Here is a 24702-nt window from a genome sequence, read left to right as displayed (position 1 = left end):
ACATCAACTCTCTAAGGTGGAATATAATACGTAATATTTCCCCAACTTACTGAACCCTGTTGCTCTCTCAAGCGCTTGAGTCTGAACATCCAGTTTCAGATGCTGGTTCTGCCACTCATTCGGGTTGTAGCCTTGAGCAAGGGATTTAACCTTTTATTAAGTTACTTAATCACCAAAAGAAAGTTTAATTATATTTAGTAAATTGCATGTACTAACGCAGAAGAATGGCCAATATGCTTTTGCATAAGCCAAAACAGGATTTTTCATTAACATTCTGTTAATGAGAAGTATTTAACCAACCAGAGTATCTGACTTCTCTAAACAGTTTTATTAATCAGTGTTTGACTTTCTTCTGAGACTTTCTTCATTTAAAGTTTTCAAAACTTTTATTTTTTTAATTTATTTTATTTTTAATTTTTAAATATATCTTTATTGATTTCAGAGAGAGGAAAGGAGAGGGAGAGAGAGAGGTAGAAACATCAATGATGAGAGAGTCATTGATCGGCTGCCTCCTGCACACCCCCGACTGGGAATCGAGCCCGTAACCCGATCATGTGCCCTGACCGGGAATCAAACCCTGATCGCCTGGATCCTAGGTCGACGCTCAACTGCTGAGCCACGCCCGGCCAGGCAAAGTTTTCAAAGCTTTTAAAGTTTTTCAGGTATTTACATTAAAGTAGAGATAATATTAATTACAATTATGTTCCGATTAATTAATGCTTTTTATAGTAATGATTTTCCTGGATGTTTGTGTTAATCTAGTTACCTTTTTGTTATGTTAAGTATAGGTTTTTGGCTGACATGTATATAAAAGAGTAGGGCAGAGTTTCTTAAATTTTCTTGTGTCTTTTTTTCTTCTTCACAGTTTCCCTAGGCCAAAGGAAGTACTTAATAGTTTCAGTTAGTAAGTAGTAAGATCAAAAGGACTTAAGACGTATTTATGTCCTAACAACTTAGTAGCCTTTGAAAAAAATAATACATATAAATAGAAAGAAAAATATTTTTTATTTTACTCTTAAATAGTCACAATTACTTATTAATGGGATGTGTACATCTGTTAGCTATTGCAAAACTTTTCAATCCTTAGAATCAGATTGGTTCACACCACCCTATTTCCTGTTCCACCTTCATTTGAGCATGGTACTTGCTTTTTATCAAAACAACCACTGAAAACTCAGCTTGGCAAATATATGAAATCATTGAAAGGAATGTAAACAATCTAATGTTGAAACTACGAACCACCTAGTGATGGTAGTTTGCACAAAGTCTGTTTTCCTCAAAAATATAAAATATCCATGCCCTGGCCTGGTAGCTCAGTTGGTTGGAGTGTTGACCTATACACCAAAAAGGTTGTGGTTTAATACCTGGTTGGGGCACATACCTAGGCTGTAGGTTTGATCTGGGTCAGGGCTCATATGGGAGGAAGCCAACTGATGTTTCTCTCTCTCTTTTCTCTCTCTCATCCTCTTTCTCTAAAAAAAAATCAATAAAAACATATCCTTGGGTTAAAATTAAATACATATATATATATAACATAATATATATACATATATATAAATACATATATATATAAAATTAAATACATATATATATAATATCCCATGGCATCCCTGTGAGTTCACTATGGCACTCTGGAGTACCTCTGCACACAGTTTGGAAATCATGGAATTAGGGTATTATATGTGATACCCTACCTTTTAGCATAAAATATTTAAATATGTGAACTGTATTATTTATGAATGTGTGTGTATGAGAGAGAGAGAGTCCCAGTTATTTAAAACTCAAACTGACTATAACATTTTCCATCTCCTGAGGAAGATGGCCTAGTTCATATAAGGAGGGCAAAATATCTCTCTACTACTCTTTTCTTCTTGGTGGAGAAGAAGCCTGTTATTATGCAGTGGGGTGCTAGAACCTTTAGAACAGACTGAAAAGGACTGAACTGCTCTGCACGGTGGGGTGAGCAGTGAAGTGAAAGAGAGAGAGTGGGGAAGGCAATGTGGTAGGAGGCTGGGCCTCCAATTAGCAGACGGCTGAGCAGGTTTTTTAAGAATAGTGAGATTTGATGTCCTATTTTATGTTACTGGGCTACGAACCCAAACTTTCAGTGTATTCTGCTCTACACACATCTGTGAGCGGTTTTTGGTGAAATGGGAGAAGGCTGAGGTTTACCCTTGGATCAGCTTAGATGGAAGAGTAGGAGGTGATGATGTACACATGACATTGAGAACTCTGTGGAGATAGGCTCTCAAAGCCAGTAGTGACCCTAGCAGTCAAATCAGCAGGAATGCCCAAGACCTTGCAGAGAAGACTTATGGGGGGGTTGACAAGCGATGCTGAGAGGTTGATTTAAGTCTTGGGAGATCATGAGGGGCTGAGAAAAGGGTCATAGTTTGGGGGTGAAGAGAAGTCATTAATGTAGAAACTGGGTCTCTGCAGATAGTGTCAATCTAGTGAGAAGAGCTGAGATTGGAGACTAAAGTATTTTTGGTGAGTCAAGAGACCCAAAGCAGTTGTACAGTCTGGATTCATAGACACAACTGGCAAATCATGATCTAAGAAAGCAGAACTGTCCAGGTTAGCAGCGAAGGTCGTATATCAGATGCCTGCCAGAATCCGGGGTGATTCCCTCCATTGGTCAGGCCTAATTTTGTTCCTATTAGATAAGCAATGACACAGAAATTTCAATACTGCAAGAGACCCAGAGATCAGGGAAAGAGGGTGTGTTTTTTTATGTTCTCATTATTCTCTATTTAAGACATAATATTCAACAGGCTTTCAAAGTAAAAACATTTGGAAAACTATGATTAGAAGGGAATTTCCTCAACATTATAAAGGACATAAATGAAAAACTACACAGCTAACATACATAAGTTCAGGAACAAGATAAAAATACCCTACTATTTTTTTCAACATTGTACTGGGAGTTTTAGACAGAGCAATTAGACAAGAAAAAAGAAACTCAAGGCATCCAAATTGAGATAATTACAACTATCTCTATTCACAGATGATATAATCCTATGCACAGAAAACCCCAACATATACACAAGAAAACTACTAGAGCTAATGAACAAATCTGGCAAAGTTGCAGAGTACAAAACCAACTCACAAAAATCCGGTGTGTTTGTATACAACAGAAATGAACAATCGAAAAGGAAATTAAGAAAGCAATTCCATTTATAATAGTATCTAAAAGAATAAGAGACAGGGATAAATTTAATCAAGAAAGTGAAAGACATATACTAAAAACTATAAAATACCGCTGAAGGAAATGAAAGATCTAAATAAATGGAAACACATCCTAGGTTAATGGAAAGACAGTGTTGTGAAGATGTCACTACTATTCAAAGTTATTTACAGATTCAATGCAATTCCTATAAAAATTCTAATGGCCTTTCCCCCCAGCAATAGAAAAGCTAATCCTCAAATTTATATGGGTAAAAGACCCCAAATAGTCAAAATCTTGAAAAAGAAGAACAAAGTTAGACAATTCACACTTCTGATTTCAAAACTTACTAAAAATCTACAGTAATCAAAACAGAATGATACTGAAAAGTTTTGGAAATAGATAGTTGTGATGGTTACATGACATTGTGAATATAATTAATACTAATAAATTTGTACATTTAAAATTATTAAAATTGCAAAGAAGGTTGTTTCCCATGTTCAGGAATCTGAACGTAGATAAAACCTAGGTCTAAATATTAAATTTCAAAGTGAATTTTCAGAGAGAAAAAGACCTAGACAATTTTATAAAACATCATCTATAGGTTGTTTGTTGTTTAGTTTGGATCTCATTTCTCTGAAAATGTGAATCTTTCCCAAAATAGCCAACTGCAACACAAATAAAATCTTTTAAAAAAATTACTAAAATTTCAAATTTTGTGTTATATATATTTTACCACAATTTAAAAATATACAAAAAATTGGGGCAATATTATTTAGGGAAGCTGAGGGAACAGAGAGTATCAGGAAAATTAATCTGTGTTTTAGTATCTTGGAATTCTTAAAATGGTAAAATCTGAATAAGTAAAAAAAAACAACAAAAAAAACACACACAAAAAAACACCCCAACCCATCAGTATATACCATTCAGGTATCAAACAATAGTTTCAGGGCCCCACTTTCTTCTTTTTCCTTAGTCCAAGCATAACTACATTGTCTAGATTGTAAGTAATCTGGGCATCAGCTTCAAAGTACTCTGGCCATTTTTATGGACAGTGATGACATCCATTACTTCATTGGTGGGACTTATTGGACCAGTCACATTTGTTTTTATGCGGTTGTTGAAAAATTAAACAGAAAACTAGGTAACTTTTGGACAAAGATTTCCCACAAAAAAGTTGCAAGCATTGTCTGTCCCATGATTTCAATAATGTGAAATTTTTGTTTTAAGTTTCATTTTTGTTTTAAGATGGTGAACGTCTTTAGGACCATGCATGCCTCCATATTTCTTTAGACTACTGTGTTCACTCATATGGGCAGAGTTCTTGTTTGAAGTGAGGGCTAACCACAGATTTCTTGCCCAGCCATAGCCCAAACTACAATTTCTTGTAAAGCAGTTCTATGCTGTGAGTCTGTGTATATACACATATATGTGTGTGTAATATATGTGTGTGTATACATATACAAATCTATGTGTGTTTTTATAAAACAAAATAATTTTTAAAGGTAAATCAATGGGAAATATCACCTATAAATCCACCACCATAAAACAACCATGAATACCTCAGTGACACTCCTGTCAATATTTTTTCTACCATGCCCTTGTCAGCACTGGGTATAGCGTTAAATGTTTTGCTGCTGTTGTCAATTTCACAGGTAAAATTATTTTTCCATATATATATATTTAAATATCTCTTTATTGATCTCAGAGAGAGGAAAGGTGAGGGAGAGAGAGAGATAGAAACATCAATGATGAGAGAGTCATTGATCGAGCCTGCAACCTGGGCATGTGCCCTGACCGGGAATCGAACCCCAATCGCCTGGATCCCAGGTCGACGCTCAACCACTGAGCCACACCCGGCTGGGCTATTTTTCCTTTTAAATTTTCATTTCTTTAACTATTTTTGAACCTGAACATTTCTCATAATAAAGTTGTTAGCTCTGTTTTATTTTACATATCTTTTGCCTATTTATACATATTTTTGCATGTTCATTTATTTAAAAAGTTTAATTTATTAAAGACAGGCTGTGTTTGATGTGTTTGAATCTTGGTTTTGTCATTCACTAACTGTGCATGTTGGGCAGTTTATTTAAACTTTCTGCATCAAACATCTACCTTCCAGAGTTTTTATAAACATTAAATGAATTAATATATATAAAGCACAGTGCCTGGCTATGGGAGACACAACATTATAGGTTCATCATCTTTGGCATGAAGTTAAACTATATTTCCCAGCTCCCTGAGAATCTAGGTAAGGTCATCTGACTAAGTCTCGTCAATGGAATGTAGAGAAGTGATATGTCCTTAGTAGGCGGGGAAAGGTGAGAGTTCTCTCTACTTTGCCCACACTGCTAGAAGTGAGAGATCCTGAGATGGAAAATTCGCACAATGGAAGGAAGATATTTCTTTGAATCATCACATAGAGGAAAACCACAAAGAGCCACCTGACCCGTATCAGATGCTAATGATACCTATCAGATATTTTTTACTAAGAACTGGGACTTGGGGGCTGATTGTACCAACTACAGTTATATACTTTGCACTACATTTGCAAATGGTAAACACTTAAGAAATAAAAGTTATTACCATTATTATTTTTCACAATCAAAAGGAATGGGCAATGTCAGCTTTAGATTTGAATCATACTTAATATTCATTGGCCACATTGACTAAAACAATTTCCTTCTGACTTTGAAAGCTTCTCCCTGTACCCAACTTCAAAAAATGTGTATCCTCAGGAGGCTGTTTTCATAAGAAGTATAAAAAAGTACAGTAAGTGTTTTATATTTTAATCTAATCAGTTTCATTTCTTTAAGGTCTCCACCTAACCAGAATTCCTTAAAGCCACTGGCTCTTATCCTGAATGGTTGCTGTTATAAAATGGAAATTAATACAATATGTTGGTAGAAGGTACTGATTAGTAAGTACAGTTTGATTTATAGTTGTACATCTGCTTAGACACAATTTTGGGTATTTCTAGACTAGCAAACTTAAGTGTATGGATCCTGTTAAAGTAACTTATTCACAAACAATGAATAGGTATAAAATGTCTAAAGTAATACTTGGTAGAACAATTTAGCCTCATTTTAAAAAGCCCCACATATTCCATGTATATATTTAAGGGAATGAGAAACAATTTCAAAGTGCTCGGACATGAAGTATTTTAAAATTCTTTTAAAAAGTTTTACTCTAGGAATCCATTCAGTGGCCAGCGTTCTGTGAGTCTGACAATACCCAGCTGAGGTGAATGGAAGAGTGCAGCGGGCAAAGGAAAGTGCTGAAATGGTGAGTTCTGGCAGGTTCTACTGCCTTTTCCCACTACCTCCATTTCCTTCCCTTTTCATCTGCTCTTCCTTTTCCTCTTGCCCAGATTTTTCACAAAGGAAAAATGGCCCAAAGAGCTCTGCTGTATAATTAGGTATCAGCAGGCTGAAGCCTTAATTGTTCCTTTCCTTGGGTTTTTTTGAGTGTGATCATGACTGACTATGAAAATGGGAGTGAGGAGGACCTCTTGTCAGCAAATGAGGCATATTTGGGGTCAATGACTTTCCTACACACTAAAAGGGACACCAATCTTAATGTAAAACACCAAGCACAATTAGTCAAAGAGTATTCACATTTTCATACAATATCTCATTTGACCTTCATAGCAGGCTTCCCTGTGAGATGGGAAGAAAATAGTATTATCCTTCTTTATTGAAGAGACTACAAGTTCAGAGATGCTAAGGTGGTAAGAGTCAATATGTGCTGCTTAAAACTGTCTCCTGTCTCTACCTTGCTAACATTCAGATGCACCAAAAATTATGGAGAATCTACTATGGCCACGTGCCACTTGAATTGCTGTGTGACCTTTGCCAAGTTACTTAATCTTTCTGTGTCTTAGTTTCCTTATCTTTAAGGTGTGGATAATAATATTGGCATCATAGGGTTGTTGAAGGATTAAATGAGTTAACTAAATAGAGTACTGAGAAAAGTGCCTGACAGCATGTATTCAGTAAGTGTAAGCTATTATAATACAATGTGGTAATTACTAGTCGTATTTCTAATTAGTAAGTAGAAGAATTGGTTTTTAAAACAAAGTCTTCTAACTTTTAATCATAGCACAATTGTCGTAGATTAACCTCGCTATTCCCCCAAAGTCAATTATGTGTCATATGGCATCACAGAAACACACAAAGGAATAAAATTAGTAGTATATATTATATAAATATAATTAATTTAGTGCTAAATGCTTAATAGGTACTTAAAAATTATAAGCATACAGTAGAGTACACACTATTTTTACTCACTTTTGAAAAATTTATATGTACTGAAATTCACCCTCTTAAGTGTATGGTTCTGAGTTTTGACCAACATATCCTGTTGTGCAATGCCTACCACAATCAAGGCATAGAACAGTTCTTAGAGTTTGTTATCGAATAGAATTTTATGTGAATATTCTAGAAGGAATTTTTCTAACATTAGAAGACAATATAAGTACAACTCCATGTTCAGGGGTTTAAAAGATATTTGAAACTAAGATAATAATTCTCATTAATTTATTCATTGACTCAGGTAGTATTTACTGAGTTTTTCCTACATGTATAGCATTGTGTTGTTGTCTATGAAGATGAGGAAGGAGTGTCCCCAAGTGTCCTACCCTCAAAAGGAGAAAATACGACAGTTTTGCTTTACACTTCCACCCGGTGCTAATAGGGAAATCAGGAAAGGAAAGCAATAGGGCTTTTCCTAAATTCATTTGAAAAAGAGAGCATGAAAAGAAGAATGACAAAGTATCGGTACTTCTCTAATTACTATGTATATAAAACACCCAAAAATGTCCTGCCTTTCTGTAAAACCTACAACTCAGTTTAATTCCTCAAACAGTTCTTGTAGCCAGCACATCACTGGGTGGACACAGTCCCTGTCCTCAAGCAGCTTGTAGTATAGTAGAGCAGGTGATTGTAATGCAAGGCAGGAAATGATCAAGGGTACAAACTGGTGTATGTTCAGAGAGAGATGGGGGGATGTAAAGGGGCAAAATCAATAAAGGCTTTACAAAAGAGATTGTATTAAACAGTCTTGAAACAGAGGTAGAATTTTGACAAGTACTAGTGATGAAGGGAGGAGAAAAGTTTAATATTCTATAAAGCTGCTGCACTGTCCAATATGGTAGCCATTAGCCACATGTGGCTATTAAATTAAAGTTAAATAAAAATACAGCTCCTCAGTCACACTAGTCGCATTTCAAATGTTTAATAGCCACATGTGGCTAGTATTGGATAGGATAAAGAAGAGCATTTCCATCACAACAAAGAGTTCTATTGGGTAGTGTTTCTATAGAAGAAAAGACAATGAAAGGTCAGGGGGTGGAAACAATAAATTATCCAAATCTCCATTGAAGCCCTTGGACAAAATCTCAGAAATAATGGCATATCCATGTATTTCCTCCACAAATATAAATTGGAAATATATGCCTATGTATAAATCGATAACTCAATTGTTTCACTGGCTGGTCTGGTTCAATAATCATGCTGAGTTCATACTATGAATCAATAATGAAGACATAAGACTTAACAGGCCTATCTAATTGCTCCATCTATCTGAGCCTGCAGATCACAGTGGCTGAAAGCCAGGGCCCAGGGCCCAGCCAAGTGTGGGTGCTGCTGTTTCTTCTGGCAGGGACTTGTTAGCTGACCGGGTCCAAGCGGAACGGCTTAGGCCTGTCACAGTTGCAGTGCCCTAAGAACATGCTCATCGAGTCATTTGCTTCTTTTGAAGAAGTGGAAGTATCCACTGCAAAACCTAAAAGCAGGTACAGGTTTGAGGAAACTGTAACACAGAGAAACAAGTCCTGCTGCACGAGCGTGGATGAGCTGAGCAACGTGCGACAGCAGTCACGGGTAAGTCTGTAAGGTGCAGACTTCAGCTATTGGGTAGGAGCTGTTGTCTGCGCTGTCGGAGGACAGTTTAGCGAAATCACTCAAAGTTGCAGCGATGCCGTGACAGAGCCTGCCAGGCCATCACTTCCCTGGGGTCCAAATGGACAGAGGTGGGTGGGGCCAGGAAACCATGTATCGAGGCTTTCTAAATCTATGAGTCTAAAATGTGTGCTTGCTTTGGTTAAAAAAACAAGTCTAGAAAATCAATCATCTGGGGAAATCAGAGACAGCCTCAAATCCATACCTTTTGGTTGCGTGGTCCCTTTTCATTTTAGATCTAATCATTGCTTACAACTTGATTTTGAGTCCTTTAAAATGTTCTTCAATAATAGTTGACTTTTAATGTGCATATGGTTGTTTTTTGTACACCACATTTGGTATTTTATTTATACATGCTCATTGGACAACAGAGAAGACAATTATTTCTGCACAACTATATTCATATCTTTGATTCATGAATATAAATAGTTGTGCAAAGATAATTGTTTTCTCTTAACAGAACTTAAGATTACTAGGAAAAGGTAGGGAAAACTATAGTGAGATATTAAAGTAATTACTTTTTTAAAATAAGGCACGCTATAGGGATAATATACATCCTATAGATACATATGCACTTACTTTGGTTTTTTTTATTAAGGGAGCTCACTGAACGATATTCTTCTCCCCTTCTCCCCGCACCCACTCCTGCAAGGAGTGGCATTTAGAGGAGTCATCTAAGTGTCTTTATAGTTCCATATGTTCTAGATTGGTGTCTCAGAAAGGAAGCAACTGCTATGTCATGAAAAGTATTTTTGCAACACTGTTAACACATAAACACCTGTTTTAATGTAATGTTAACCAACAGAGTATCAAGGGAAGACATGAAAGTAAGTCTGCATATCAACCAAATCTAGGTAAGTACAGATGTAACATTTTTCAGTATATTTGATTTTTTTGGAAAAAGGCTCATAATGATATTTGGATTTCAATTATTTGATGCATCTTGAACTCACATTTGTTTAGGACTGTTCCCTCAATAAACTCAGCACTTTCAAAATATTCAAAGGATTTTTTTCTTTTCTGGACAGTCAAATGAGGGAAACATTATTAATTTCAATTTTCTTTATTTTCAGAAGTCTTCTGTGTGTCAGAGGTGGGGGAATCATACTGATGACTCAACCATCCACAGTGTTATTTTGCTGGCTCATGCTACCTCAGTGGAAAATAACAAGTCTAATTTTTTTCCCTTGCATGATAAAATTCTATTGCATTTATTGAGGAACCTACCAGTCTGTGGGAACTCATTTATTTCAGGATAATCTAGCTCCTGAAATACTATTGATGACATTTGCCTCTAACTGGATTGCAAGAACAGAACCCACAATTCAATTGACTCCCAGTTTCATAATTTTGGCATCCGTACATTATTTAGACAAGCTTAGGCTGCCTTCACTTGGCTATGATAGACATTTATGAATATCTCTGACTCATGAATATAAATAGTTGTGCAAAAGTAAATTTTATAAAACCAGAGCTGGTAACAAAAATCACCTAGAGATCAACAACCCTGAAAGAATCTAGTGTCACATTCCTTAGAATGTCAGATTAAACTAACATGTGCCAGTCAATATTGCTACACTGCGACCCTTGATGCCTCCTAAGCAAAACTATTAAGTCCAACATTCTCTCCTGTAAGCACTTATCTGTAAGGATGGCTAACATGTCCTCTGAAGCAGATATTGAAACTGATTGGACAATAGGTAGATACCAGACAGGGACCTGGGGGCCGACCTCTAGAAATAGAGGGAGAAAATCTTAATCTGCAACACAATGCCGTTCTCTTGAAACCCTATCATTTTCACTTCCCATGTGTCTGCAGCCTGACTGTGAATGGATTTGAAAAGGAATGGTTAGTGCTGAAAATTGGATCAGAGCTAACATTCTCTCATTTTTATCAGCAGCTGCCAAAGGTCATCTGACATAATAGCTGATGAATTCAAGCCCAGTGGATTTCATTTGCAATTTTCAATTTACTGAGGCCTCCAAACCCCACGGTGATAAAAGCTTCCCCTATGGTGGCCTGTCACAAACATCAAGAAACTGCACAAACCCACAAGAAAGAAAAAAAAGAAAGCTGTGCATCCTCGCAGGTACAGATAAGGAGAACAGGAAGAAATGGTATCATGCGGGAAGGTACAGAGCGGCTTGTGTGGCTAGTTCCCTACGTGCCAATCGAAAGGAAAAGACTATGAAGAGCAATGAAATAACTTCTACAAAACAACATCCTGCTTCTTTGGGGTTTTTGAGTGAAAACTGCCTTCCTATCTCTTGTTTGACATGCTCCCAAACAAAAATGTGAATGTAAATATGCAAATATATAAATGAATTAATAATCCTTGCTTATTTGGTCATTGGAAAGAAAGCAGGCTCTGTGTGTTGAATTTACTATAGCTCTGACTTACCAAGTGCATATCCTGTAAAGGATTTTTGATTGTGGAAGTGTGAGTTAGCACTAAGAAACCATTTGTTTTCTTACAGAGAAATGGTAGACCCTTTGATTGATTTGCAAGGGTAGTTAAAGGACTGACATAGCAACTACTTGTAAGTGGATCTACACAGTGTATACTGAAGATGTATTAGCAAGAGGAAAAAAGCCATTTTCCCCCCTTGTCAAGCTACTTACAGTGAACTTAGGCAGGACCAGGGACTGAATTCTGCTCCCAGCAATTGTTCATTTTGAGGAGACTAAATGCACGTTCCTTGGAGAACGGAGAGTTTAAAAGCTGAGCAGTCCATCTTCATCGTATCCTACTCAATTCAAACCATGGCCAAGAAAAGAGAAAGCAAAAAGATGACCGCTGTTTGAGAAATAACTGCTGGAAAACTTCATTTCTGACATGGATGTCTGGATCCCATTTCTACAGAATAGATTCATGAAGGCTTATGAAATTGGTCTAATGAGGCAAGAGGACTTGGCAGTGGGCACCTACCAACCAGCCTGATGAGAAAAATTTTCATGACAGTTGACAAGAAAACCCGAGAAAGGCATCAACAGAACCTGGATTATTAACTTCATTTGTATGTTGGTAACTGCAAGACAGTCACAGTTTGGGAAGGAAAAGAGAAGAATTCCTGGTTAAACTGATGTGATTGTGAAAGATTCCTGATTGTAGAATTGCTCTTTAAATTGTCACAGGAAGACATAAAAATATAGGCTGTTCATCATAATGAAGATTTGGTTTTTTGAAATTAAACTATTTTTTAAGATTTTTCTATTAGCACAAAATTTAATGACCTTCTAATTCTTCAAAGTCTGAAAATAAAAAATGGTTTCCTCAGTGGCTAAAGAAGGCAGGAATTAATATTTTGAAATAAGGGAAATAAAATTTTATTCTCAAGCTGCAGAAAATATGGAAGGCAGCCATATTTTAGCATTTTGGTATTTTTTTCTTCTACACAAAATTGTCAGGATGCAACTTTTCAAAGGTTTCCCTCTCTTTTTTAGTTTCTATAGGCTCAAAGAGAACTCTGTCTATAATTTATAGCTTCTGTGGGTTCATAATACAAAGACCAAGACCCTGGTGGTAGTAAAATATTACTTAATGGGGTCTTAATTAATCCTCTAAAACATACATATGACTGGGTGAGGGTTTTTCATTATCTGTTCTTCCATGGCAGTGCTATAAAGCAAGCTGTACCAATTGATCTGTAGTTACATAGCAGAAAGGTTAATCTCTTTTATGTTCCTTCTATTAGAAAGGCAGATCTCAAACTGTCAGGGCAGAGTCCTAAATTGTCCTTGTAGACTAGTTTGGAGAGACGGTTCCTTTTCTCATGCCCTATGGCTAATTACATTCAGTCAGGCCAGAGAATTGACTGAGGTTTGAATGGTGCAACCAAGCATTTCTCATTTCATTAATTAATTCTTTCAGTCCTTCACTGAGTATTTATTTAGCACCTACCAAGTGCAGGACACTATGTGGAGAACCATGAATAAGATAAGATTTTCCCTACTTTCAAGTAGTTTACAGAAGTGTGACATAAAGAATGTTTTGAATCTGTTTTCTCCCTCTTCCCTTGAATTAAGTTTATGTCATATAGTTATAAAACTTTAAAATAACAAAAAATTTATCGGGCAATGGAATGACACTATTGACAGCTGGACAATATCTTATTTTAGGTGAAAGCTGTTTTCCTTTTTTTGGTAATATGTGCATCACCATAACTTTTTTTCCAAGTCTATATACAATGTATACTTATTTATCAAGTACTTTTCTGTGACTGAACTTAGCTTTTTAAAATTAAATAAATTCAATTAGGAGGAAATGATCTATACTAACATAAATGGAAAGCCTGTATCATGAGCAATAAATAAAATATAATCATAAATATAAATGATAACTATTATTGTATTAGTCTGTGCATACCCTACATAATTTGGTATTTCACTAGTGGTATCAGTTCCACTCTTTGGAGAATACTGGTTTGGTGCATGTGGCTGATAAGGACCAATGCTGCAGGTTTGACCTCCATAAGAATGGAAGCTCTGTGAGAACTAATATTTGAACTTGTTTCTTGCTGTACCTCAGTTCCTAGAACAATGCCTAGCACACATTAGGCAATAAAAATATTTGTTAAATAAATTAACAAGGACCAGTTAACTTCTCAAAGAGCAAACTGTATTTCCCCTATAGTTATACTCATGTACTTGATCATAATTACTTGACTAATCTCCCCCTTGCTCACCTCTGTTATAATCATCAGTGTCTAGACCAGTGTTTCGCATAAAGTCATTGTTCAATAAATGTTTATTGAAAGAAGGGACAATACCATTCCAAGGTATAGATACAGCTGTTTCTATAATCTCACTGCTCATTTTTTTGGAGGAGCTGAATTGGCCAACATTGACTTAAAGCTATTCAGTATCTGGGACATTAAAAACAAACAAACAAACAAACAAACAACCTTTGTTGAATAAATGAATGAACATTTTTATGACGCCAGAAAGAGTCAACTTCATATATGAAAGACAGAACTTTAAAGGAGAGTAGATAACCCTTTTTCAAAGCTTAAATGTAGTGCTAATTTTCAACTTTTGACAAGTCATCTCTGCCAAGCCTTTCTTACAATTTTACAAATTAAGATTACACTGGAATTTATGTGTTTATAGAAAAACTGACAGATACTGAGGTCAGCAAATTGCACCTAATGGTAGGAGCCAGTGACCTAATGGTATAGTTTCATTTAGACTGCTTTTGTGAATTCTTCCACTCACTTAAGAATCAAACATGCTGCCGAGACAAGTGATATTTACAAAATCTAAGTTCATGCTTTTCAATTATGAGGACACCCATAGGAAGAAATAGTGAAGAATTAGCTGCATTTCCCTGGTCCCCACCCTCAAAAGAGTACTGTCAATCACTGCCCCAAACATAAGCTTTTGTAGGTTTTGAATGCTTTGAACTGGAAAACCACTATTTTAGTGGATAATTAAAGGGTGTTACAACTGATTGAGCTTGTGTAGAATCAGGAAAATTGGTGGGATTGGCATGGACATACAGGTCACACCACTTTTCTTTTGTAATATTTTCTACTACAAATGATTCTTCAGTTGAAACATCAAACCTTGAACTAATGTATTACAAATGAGTTGATGAGGTATGACTGAAAACTGAAACACAGGGAGAACCGCGCTTATCATTTGAGAAATCAGACGCAGCTTAAACAAAGGGATGATTTCTTTAACAACATCATTCTTTCTTTCTCATATATTTAGTGGCTGAATTATGTATATCATAACCATGTTTTATTTGAGCAAATTGGCACTTATCTAATGCGTGCTACATGGAATAGGGCTCAGTAAGATATCAATGAGTATTATATTAAAAATACATATATATGCAAAAGCAGGTTTACAGCTGTTTGTATGAAAAATATGTAATACAAGAATAAATAATAATACAGAATAAACTCTGTGTTTTGCATACTGACAACTGTAAACCTATTTTTGCCCCCCTGTATATAGTAACCAGTCAAGAGTCAGCTTATTGCCTGGCTAGTGTGGCTCAGCAGTTGAGCATCAACCTGTGATCCAGGAGATAGTGGTTCGATCAAAGAACTGAAAAACAGCAGTGGAACAGATAAAATATATTTATAAAACAGTACAATACAGAGTTAAAATAAAATGGTCCTACATGTATTAACATAGATATATCTCAAAATATAATTTTCAGGGGAAATTAAAGAAATATCATACTGTATTACATAAGTTGTAATAACTTTAAAAATATACAAAATCACACAAATGCATGTAGTGATAGTATATGTGGGACTGTATCAAATTCAGAATGTTGGTTACATTTGGGAAAAGTAAGAAGAGAATAGGACTGGAAAGAGGCATGTAGGGGAATTTAATTATTTCAGGAATATTTAAAAATGGAAAATGGCTGAATAGAGTTGAGTAGTGTGTACCCACATTTTTATAATATTATTCTTTATCTTCTCTCATCTCCTCAGTTCGAGACCTCTACTAATCATCTCAACACAAGTTCAGCAACCTTTGTGAGATGTTTTGTTACCCTCTGGCCTAAGGAAGTCATCAGTGGTCCCATGGGGGTATCTAATAGTAAATATGTTATCACGGAGCCTCTCCACCAAGAATTCTTTATTCACTTGCTTCCTTAGCATAGTTTTCCACTCCTTAACACCTGACCACACTTGCCTTTTTAGGCTCGTCTCCTGCTACTCCTTCCTTCCCCACAGCTTCTTGTATCCAAGCCACTCCAGACAGCTTGCCATCCCTGGAAGACTGATGCTTTTCCAGGTCTCTCCACCCTGACTAATGCTGTTCCCAAGAACTTGAGTGCTTGTCCTTTCGCCATGTAGAGAAAGGTAGGGCCGGTATCAGTAGTGCTTGTGCAAAACTTCCCCTACTCCCCACACCCGAATTATGCTTCCTTTATAGTCATTGCTCCCCACTCTGTTGTCCCACAGCATTTGGTTTAAATTGTTTTGTTTGGGCTTATGATGAGCTCTGTATATTTCTGTATCTCAGACTTCACTATATAAAACCCTTAGGGCAGGGATCATTTCCTATAGTTATTTTTGTATTTCCTATATTCGGCTTTTATTCTTCAAAGGCTGACACGGTGCTTAGTAAATGTTTGCAATTTGAATGGAGTCAGCGCCCATAAATTCTATGTTGCCTTTTGGGCTCATATTACATTTACGTTCTCTATATTCCATTTGGAGTGTCCTAAGTTATTTCTTACACATAATGTGTATCACAAACTATAAGTTGACCTTTGCTTGGCTCAACAGCCACCTTTTTATAGCTCTGCTACCTCTTCTTGTGTAAGTCTCCTTCCCAAGTGCTTAAAAATAATACTCCATGGCGGCCCATAAAGTCAGGGTGCTACTCCATAACCATTTTTTGATTATTTAAAAAATTGTATTTCCCTTGGCTAAGGTTTCCAATAAAATTCAAGACAAAAAATCATTATAATCGATCACTGTACTACATGATGAGGACACAGGTTTTCACACCAACGTTGGTCAGACTTTGATGGTGTATAAAGGCCTGGGGAGGTCCACCCTGATGTTACCCCTCCCTACTATTTCGCATGGCCTGGAGATCCCTTCTCAAGCTGCCCTCAGTGAATGCCGCCCTTCACTGAGCACATACAGTGAGCAGACACTGCTGATGGTCTGACTTGCCTCATCTCATGTAACCCTTACAGAAATCCTAAAAATTCTATTTTCAAGATTAGAGAACAGGCTTAGAGAGGTAAAATAACTTGTCCAAAGTCACATAGATAATAGACGGTGGAGCTGAGATCCCTGATAAGTAAACATGTAGACATTGAGTTAACACTTCCAGTGATGGGTAAACCATCATGTTATTTGAAAACAACTTTTGGGGGGTTATAACTTTTTAAAAAAATATATTGAACTGAAATGTGTGGCTTTCAGTTCTTGGTCCTAATTCTGTATTCTAACTATATATATGGAAAGGCCTAATTCTTACTTCTTATGATAGCCCTATTAATATGAAAAGAATGTTGCCTTTTTTTCCAATTAAGTATTGCTGTTTTTAGACCAAATATCTTGAGCTCTTTCAGCAGTTTCTCATGTGACTTGGCCTCAGATCTCACACCCTCTGGTTGCTCTCCTTTGGACAAGCTCCAGTTGTGTCAATCAATGTCCCTCTTAAAGCTCGATGAAGCCCAGAGCTGAGCACAATGCCCCAGATGCTTTCTAACTGGTACAGACTGCAGTGAAACTATCACCTCCTTTGTTCAGACACTTTACTTCTATTAATTTAGTCTGAAGTCACATTATGTTTTTTGGCAACTAAGCACTTGTTGGTTCACTTTATACTTACTATCAACTAAAACCCTAAGTGTATTTTTTTCTTCACATGAATTATGAAATTTATAAATGTGAAAAGAACTTATGGACTATAAACTACTATACTAATGTGATTTATTAATAGGAGCATAAATGGCAGATATGACCTACAGTTAAAGCAAAATAGTCTATAAAGTAAATCGTTTTAAAATATGTTTTTATTGATTTTTAGAGAGAGAAGAAGGGAGAGAGATAGAAAGATTGATGATGAGAGAAACATCTATCAGCTGCCTCCTGCATGTCCCCTACTGGGGATCGAGCCTGCAACCCGGGCATGTGCCCTGATGGGCGGGAATCGAACCAATGATGTCTTGGTGCACGGGGCGACACTCAACCACTGAACAACACCGGCCAGGCCACAGAATAAATTTTAATTGGTGGATACTCTTATTTCCTTTTAAAATCTCCATACTATTGTTAAAAATCAAGTTAAGCAGATCTGTCTGCAAACAACAGTCAAATCTCTGTGAGTAGGAACTTTATCACCCATGGACTTTAATATTTCTAACACACTCCAGTGCTCAATTTCGATCTAGAAACCATGCAATAATTTTTATTACACAGCATGCTTTGGACAACTACTATAAGGTCAGAATGTTTATACTTAGGGCAGAGTCTCTTTATCAAATAGACACATGTAAATTATAACATTTGATAGCTGCTTGAAGGAAAACAGCCATCCTATTTTTAGAAAGCAGAAAGTGTCCTGCCTAAGAACTGCAATCAACTATTCATTTCACAAACTTTTGCTAAGCACATGGTATGTGCACAGCATTATAGTAGGTGCTTTGAAGGATGCAATGACAATGGGATTCCTGCCTTCAGTCTGGAGAAGAGATAGATATTTAGATTTATAAATAGACAGAAGTACACTCAGCATTTATGAGGAATGAGAGCTAATAAGGCTCGTTTTGTAGGCAGGCGCTCGATAAAAGGGTCTTGTATGTTGACATGGAGCATGTGTTGTTTTTGTCTAGCCACTACCCTCCTCCAGACTCTCTTGGTAACGAAACTCTCTTTTCCAAGAGAGGATGGGAGGCAGAATGACCCTGGCCCCTTTCCCCACCCAGATACAAGGGTGGGTATATGACCTAAACCTTGGCAATCAGAGGACCCTGTCCCTCAGGTCACAGTGATTGTCACAGGACAGGCAGACTGACCCAAGCCAGGCTAATCAGGGTGCTGCCCTGGGGTTTTCTGTTGGAGCTATTGAAGCAGAACAATTCTTTCCAGAGGGTTTGCTGGACTGGAAGTGGTGGTGCGGGGAAGGGAGGGAAGCTTTTCAGCATCTTGCTGCCAAGTGAAGACGGTCTGAGAAAGAAACCAAGATAGAGCCCTGATGACATCACTTGTCACTGAATGAAGCCAGTTCTGTCCCCTGGATTTTATAGTATGCTAGCTAATAAATCCCATTTGTTGTTTAGGTTAATTTGAATTGGTTTTTGTTGTTTACAATGAACATGATTCTAACTAAAATTTCCGTTATTACAAAGAATTTTATGTCATGACATTTATATCAAAATCTATGTTATTAGTATGATATGCACATATTTGGTAAATGTGTATGTATATGTGTATGTTTGGTACATGCATATCTACCTATCTATCTCTAATCTATCTATCATCATCTATCATCTATCTATCTAGTGTAGACTACAATACTGTGCTCAGTACACCATTCTAAACTTCATGCAATTTCAGCCTCTCCTTCAGCAAAGCATATTCTCTGTCTCTGTGTTCTATATGTAAAATACATTCTTATTAGCATTATTGCTTATGAAGATGCTTTGAGAATCAATGAGCTAAAATGAGCTGAGTTAGGGTTTTAATAGAGCCTGTTGACGCTGAGTGATTACTTAACATACAGCAGCGACCTGTTGAAAGCAGGCTTGTGAGGCCTCCACATACCAATGCACACCCAGTGCTTCTTTAGCTTCTAATTTTGGATGAATATTGAAATTCTGAAGTTTACTACCCAGTGCTCTATTCACTAAAATAGAGAACGCTGCAATCTTAAACCTTGCTTCAAAATTTTTCTCCACAAAATTTTATGATGTATCAAAAAAAGTCATGTCTGAAGTAAAAGTTCTAATTTTAGATGGTGCTTTTTCTATAAAATAACACTTTAATGTAGAATAATTTCCAGTATACTTACCGGTAAAGACATATTCCAAATGCGGAAAGTAATTTGCAAGTTTGCATTTTGTTTTTTCTGACTGAATGAAGCCTCTAAAAACAAATACTTATCTATAATGCATGGAGTTTATTTTAAAGCAAAGATTGTATCACATTTTGCTATGAGTAAATAATTACATTTCACTTTATTCCTCCTCTCCAGGCCTAGTAATATCTGAAATGATTTATAGAAATATTACATTGAATTTTTCCAACCATTTAATAAAATACAGTAATAGTATTAATATTATAGATGGTCTCCATATGCAATCCGCCTGAGATAATCTGACCAATTAAAGTCCAGTTTCTTATTTTTTTTCCTGTTTATTTTATTTTTGTAACATGTTGAAATTGGAACTTAAGAAAAGCCTAATGGGCTATATTGTACTTTAAAAAATATTTTTAAGTTTTTGAAAAATGTTTAATTTTTGAAAATTTATCTTTATCGTTGAAAGTATTACAGCTGCGCCCTTTTTTTCCCCATTGACACCCCCCGTCTGTGTCCATGGGTTATACATATATGCATATAAATTCTTTTTCTTATTTTTAAAATAGGAATCAAACAACCAGTTTCATTATTTTTTGATTGATTGGTCAAACTGGGCTTCGCATACTATACCCATAGTAGGCCTAAGGCATCAGAAAAGATGCAAGCTTTGCCCTTGAACCCTACATTAAAACTTAACTGCTCTATGTTCTCAGAGGCTTGGCTGGACCTGGTATGTGCAAAGTTGAAACTTAGCTGTGTGAAGATACTTGATACCTACAGCAAACAGGCACCAGGATTCAAATAGTTGCTTTGTTTCAGTCCTTTAACAAACAGGGCTATACAAACTCCGTATCAAACCCACTTTTGGAGGTTTGTTAATGTCTTGCCTATACAATAAAATATGCATTTCAAAAGTAAAACATTAAATTAGTACATTGTTGTTGTTTTTTTTAATGTCAAATGTGTTTGTGTTTTCATGGACACAACTAAAAAATTCAGAATTAAGAACAAACTGGAAATCATCTTGTTTTTTGATACCTAAACTAGGGGTGTGTATCCCTGGCTGTACATTAAAATCAGCTGAGAAATGTAAAAAAAAAATACCCATGCAACCTCAAGAGATTCTGATTTATATAATCTGGGATGGGAACACACATTTTTTTAAAGCTTCTCAGGTGATTCTAACATGCAGCTAAGTTTAAGAATAACTGGTCTAAACTTTTCTAATCCTTAAACAATTATTTACAGAGAAAGGTAATAAAGAGCATGATGGTCTATTCTTATATGAACAAATCTGGGAATTATCTAATCTCACAGAGCTTCGGTTTCTTTGTCTGCAAAATGTGAATATGCTCTCTGTCTCTTGGGATAGTTTCAAGGATTACCAAGATAAAAGATGTGGCCCAGAGTAATGCTTAGCATATCAGGGGTTGAACATTCAAAAGCAACCAAGAGCTCATGTAGGTAATGAGTCTGGGCATAAATAAGAGAGGCAGGTGGGGACTATGGCAAAATAGGAGAGGCTCAATCTAAAGGGGACATCCACACTTAGTTCCTGCCAATTGTCACGTAGGAATATAGGTCAGTTCTTCCAGATCTTCTTTTTTTTTTGGCTTTTTTGTTTGTTTGTTTTTTAAGAAAAGAAAGAAATCTGGAGACTTTAAGTGAGAAAATTTCCTACTTTTAAGCAGTCAAACAAAACATATTTATATGTTAGCAATTTTCTATTCTGGAAAGGCTTAATTCTCTTTCACTATATAAATGTACGTTGTCATATGGTCATGAATGGTTTTAAGATTTGTACATGTTTTAGGTTAGTTTTAATTAAAAATTAAGTATTCATTGATCTTTCTGGCAAGTATTTCTTCCTAAATGGGTCAAGGATTTCTATCTTTGCATAATATGATTTTGTATTATATAAGCATATAGTAAATCTATTATTATTCAGATCTAGTGCAGTTAAAATAAAGTTTACCCATGATGCACCTTTTCTCTTGTTTTTGGTGGCGAGATTGTATCTTACTCTCTTCATATCTCCTCCCATTACCAAGAGTTAATCTGATGTGTGATATTAGAATTCTTTTTTTTTCTCTAAAATATATCTTTATTGATTTCAGAGAGAGGAAAGGAGGGGGAGAGAGAGAGGCAGAAACATCAATGATGAGAGAGTCATTGATCAAGCCCACAACCCGGGCATGTGCCCCAACTGGGAATCGAACCCTGATCGCCTGGATCCTAGGTCGACGCTCAACCACTGAGCCACGCCTGGCTGGGCTAGAATTCTTTCTTTAATTTCAACCTCAGTAATTTATTAAAATCATCACTTAATATTTTTAATTTTTGGTTTTTCTTTTGGGGACAAACCAATGTTATCTCTAGTCGTATGAATTGTACCAATAATGCTTAGTTTCTTCTCAACACCACATTTTCTTATTCTAATGTATCCAATAATACCATATAGCTTCACTGTTGCTAACACATATTGTATACACATAAATGAAAACAACTTTTTAAAAATCTTTTCTAAGAAATTAAAAATCTTATGTTATACCAATACCCCTTGTTTACAAAAGGTGGATACAGTACTTTGAATCCTTCCAATAAGAGCACTGAGGTTCTCATTTCCTACTGCAGCAGCTAAACATGGAGGTCACAGGTTTGTGAGTGGAATTGCTCAGAAACTCCATTACCATTAAAAGTCATGAAGATAATGGGTGACATAAAACCTTCCTCCATGAATTAGGAATTAAAAAAACAATTTTAAGTTTTAAAAAATTTAGCATTTATTTGATGGCTACAATTACTGTATTGAAGTTTGGGAAGTTGTACCAAGGTTGAGGGGCACAGCTGTGTATGTGATTGAAGCTTTTCTCTGTGAGATTAAAGTTTAGATCTGAATTAGGGTCTCTTGAAAACAATTGAGTGATCTTGAAGACCTCCCTGGGTGAATGAAGGCTTAAACAAATCAATTAGAAAATCTCCAAATGCCCAGAGTAGATGATAATTCATGATATTTGACTTAACAGCGATACATAATATAGCTATGGATATAAATATAAACAGTTATAAGTTCAATCAATTCATGATTGATTCATAAAGCTGACTCTTGTTAGTAGAACAGGTTAGCTAAACAAATAAACTTTTTTGTAGAACTCCAGCATTTGTGGAACATACCATTTCACTTAGAGGAAGGATGCCATTAGCGGCTGGGAATACAAACTTGCTGAAGGGCAACATTTTCCTCCTTCCACTCTGGCATAGAACTTAAAGAAGTTGTCAATATAATCACTTATGTATATGTAATATACATACATGCATGTATGTGTATGTAACACACATGTGCATGTATGTTATATATGTGACTGTAATATTGTGCCCCAGTCTGGCTTGCTTTCTTTCTCTCCCCTTTTCTATCCTCTTCTTTCCTTCTTTCCTTCATTTCTTCCTTGTAATAAATACATAAGTAAACATTCAGTACTGTATTGCAGTCAACTTTTGTGAAAAGGTAACATTTAATAATTATCATTTACTTAAGTTCTGCCTAAATATATTATTTACAAACATAAACAATGTTATTTTTTCATAGGAAAGAAGGATTCGGGAAGTTTGGGCTATTCAAATATTTCATGTACCGTATTTGAAGTATAACTCTTGCTAGCTGGTTTTCATAGAATCATAAGAAGCTAGACCTTGAAGCAAACTAAGATTATATCCCTCATTTTACAGACAAGAAGACTGAAGCCCTTACTAGATAAGTATCTTCCACAGACAACTAGGATTTAAACTGAGGTCTTCTTACTCCAAGTCAACAAACTCTTTCAACTCTACCAATCCATTTAAACGAAACAAAACAAAAACTCTGAGTCCAGAATTCTCAGCATACAGTTAATTAAAAAGAAACAAGATCCTCTCCATTTGGTGAAAAAAATCAATCAGAGTAGTAACATATAGGTAAAAAGACTATTTTTCTTCATTTGTTTATATTTTCAACCAGTAGTTTTGATAAAACATACATCATTTAATCCATATCTCCTACCATAATAAAGTAAAATAGTCTTACTGGAAAATATTGTTCTTGCTCAAAATGATGAGCTACAATCATGTAAGTTAGTTCTGACACTCAAGTTCATTGCCACAAAATAGATTAGACTAGGATACTGAATGCTAAGTTATAAAGAACTGTAAATACAGCACATATTTGGCAGCAGAAAACTCTGAGTTCCAATCCTACCCAGCTACTTACCAACTGTGACCCTGGGAAACACAACCTCTCTGAGCCTTGGTTTCCTTATCAGCAGAGTCAGTGTATTTGTACATATCTTAGAGGATACCTCTGAGCATTAGGTAAGACGATGCACCAACCAAAGTGCTTGGTTGGCTCTGAGGCTTACTATGGTCCAATGGCTCATCCCTCAGATTTTAACAGCAATTGATAACAAGGGGGTTGGTGAACACACTGAGTTAACTGGCTGATGTCTGAAACTACTTGGGAGATTGGACACCCATAAAAGAATACCTTTTTATTTTTAAGTTTTGTTTCACATAAGCTTTTTGGTAATTTGGAGGCTTTTTTTTTTTTTTATACTCACTGCTGGTTTATAGTTTCCAAGGTAAACTTTATACATGTGTATCCCTTTCATTTCCTTAGTCTGGTACACATAAGGTGTGTTCGGTAAATACCTTTGAATGAATATCAGGGAGCTTAACATTAGGCTTGTGCTCGGCGCATATATTCATACAGAAGAGCATGTGTGTAAACTCAGGGGCAGGCACTTGGCCCATTTTGTTTACAGCTGTATCCTCAGTGCTCAGAGCAGTGCTTGACACAGAGTGAGTTTTCAAAAAATATTTGTTGGACAAATGAATGAAAGTTATGTGTGTACCATCCCATCCTAGACCCCATATCAAACAACCTATTAATGGTTCTGCTTTTTAAAAGCACTTACTTATACCAATGCATCCGATGAAAAATTGAGAAATAATACAACAATTTAAAAAATAAGCTTTACTTCCTTTGTTCAAGTATTCTAATTTGTACATTGTTTTGTTTTATTTTTGTAATC

This window comes from Miniopterus schreibersii (genome assembly GCF_964146895.1).
Source record: "Miniopterus schreibersii genome assembly, chromosome: 5".
Lineage (NCBI taxonomy): Eukaryota > Metazoa > Chordata > Mammalia > Chiroptera > Miniopteridae > Miniopterus > Miniopterus schreibersii.
The sequence above is the reverse complement of the archived record's forward strand: the minus strand, read 5'-3'. Positions refer to the sequence as shown.